The following is a 1966-nucleotide window of genomic DNA, read 5'->3' as shown; positions in this document are numbered from 1 at the left end:
AGAACGGCCTTTGAGTTCCACTTTTGTGGAAATACGGCTAAAACCAGCGGCTGAAACCGTCGTAAAAAATTACATTAGGATGGCCGCTCTCAGGTTTCTCTCTGATATTAGTAATAAATCAGAAGTCAGAAGCAAGAAATTGACGAATCACAGTCAAATCAAAGAAGAATAATCGATTATGATTAGTCAAATTCTTGCTTCTGACTTCTGATTTATTACTAATATCTTATTGTAGAAGGGCCTTAAGTGTAAGCGTCTAAAGCAAATGCACTACGTTTTTTGTACGACAAAATTTTTTAAGCGTATTCATTGGTTACAGAATAAAGAAATTCTTGAATTTCTAGTATTTTTCTATTCTAGGCACTGAACTCTATATACACTGGAATGCGCATCTCCATCTAACAAGCATAGCGAGACGTGGCACAAATTGATCAACGCCAGTTTTGTTTGGCCTGGTATTTGAGCAAATCAGAAGCGCGTTCCACGCGCGGTCCCGCTACAAGTTAGCGACATGAGATGCTGTGTGCCCGGGTGTGGGCAGAGAAGTGAAAAGAAGATTTCATCTCATAGGTAAGGATTTTAGTGTGAAATATATCAGTTGCGTGTATTAACAACAATGTAGGATGAAAATTGTTAGGTTAGGTTAGGATGTTGTAGATAGAAATAATATTTTTTATTGCTCACATTCTTACATACTTTTTATTTTTAATTGCTTAAATATTTACATATCTTTTATATAGATTTCCAGTGAAAGACCCGAATCGAACTCAACAATGGATTTATAGAATATATGCGTTTTTGGAAATGCATAATTGTAAACCAGAAAGCTTAAAAGAGACAAAAAAATCTGTTTTATGTTCCAAACATTTCCTTAATAGCGATTACCTTGTTATAACAAGTAGCCGTATGTTATATAAATAAAGAATTTTGTTCATACTCCAACATCCTGTATTTGACTTCATATCGGCCCATTTCCAAATATTTTTTGACTATTTACATTTATTGCATTTTTTTATAATTGAAATGAAAGTGTATCGAATTGTATTGAATTGTATTTATAATTGAAATTGTATTGAATGAATTTTTGCAATGATTGAATTTTTTATAATTTGCATTTTTTTAATAATTAAAATAATGAAAATAAAACCATTTTGTTTGAAGATACAATGATATTTTGTAACAAGCGCGCGTGTACTTTGTGCCTTTTTTACTATTTTAAAAACGGTAGGTTTTTACATTGTATTAATAGACAAATTTATACTTATATCGTATTAACGAGCAAAAGTCCTTTTATACATATTTGTTTATTAATTTTACGTAATTTTCTTACTACAAATTCCTGAAGAAACTTTTTCTATTTTGTTACTTTTTCATCTCCGTCATTCACATTCCCTGACGAAAATGAGAAGTTTTATAAACGTTTACTTGACGGTTGTATGAGCGTTTTGTGGAAGTTCGTAGAAAATTTTGAAACGCTCAATAAAAAGTTCATAAAGCGGAAATTGCAACGCTACAGCGTTTGAAAGGCGTTTGTATAAAGCGTTTCTGAAAGTTTGCATAGTGTTTACGTTAAGCGTGAGACAAAACAAAATAGTTTATTAAGTTAAATACATCTACAACTTCAATAAAAGAATTTTTCGCGACTTGCGCTTTCACACACCTAAGAAATTTTACTTGAAATAATTTTTGGAAGCCCGGTTCAGCTCGCCAATCAACCGATAAATTCCATTAAAACGGACCGGACCTGAAAAAATCCTAGGTTGATAGCGGGATTCGAACTCGATACGTCTCCGTCGTATTCGCAGCACCTGCACTCAGTCCGCAAGACTACTTGTTTCTTACTAAAATGTGATTATTTTTATCTACTTATTCTCAAGGTATCTTATACGGTTTATTTATTATTTCTTTAAAATATTATTTTATTAAAAAGTGCAGTGCAATGTACCTGCAATGGGTAAAAATATTT

The 1966-nt window shown here is 32.1% G+C and overlaps 1 long non-coding RNA gene across 1 annotated transcript; it reads left to right on the top strand.

Moving 5' to 3' along the window:
* Nucleotides 1-211: 211 nt before the first annotated feature.
* On the top strand, nucleotides 212-896 carry LOC109862107. The gene is made up of 3 exons (XR_002251087.1): nucleotides 212-281; nucleotides 361-570; nucleotides 741-896. It is a non-coding gene; the product is annotated as an uncharacterized LOC109862107 (long non-coding RNA).
* The last annotated feature ends 1070 nt before the right edge of the window (nucleotides 897-1966 follow it).

The sequence above is a fragment of the Pseudomyrmex gracilis genome, unplaced genomic scaffold (genome assembly GCF_002006095.1).
Source record: "Pseudomyrmex gracilis isolate BER0280 unplaced genomic scaffold, ASM200609v1 scaffold_1376, whole genome shotgun sequence".
In the NCBI taxonomy this organism is placed as follows: domain Eukaryota; kingdom Metazoa; phylum Arthropoda; class Insecta; order Hymenoptera; family Formicidae; genus Pseudomyrmex; species Pseudomyrmex gracilis.
This window is presented reverse-complemented; position numbering and strand designations above follow the sequence as displayed.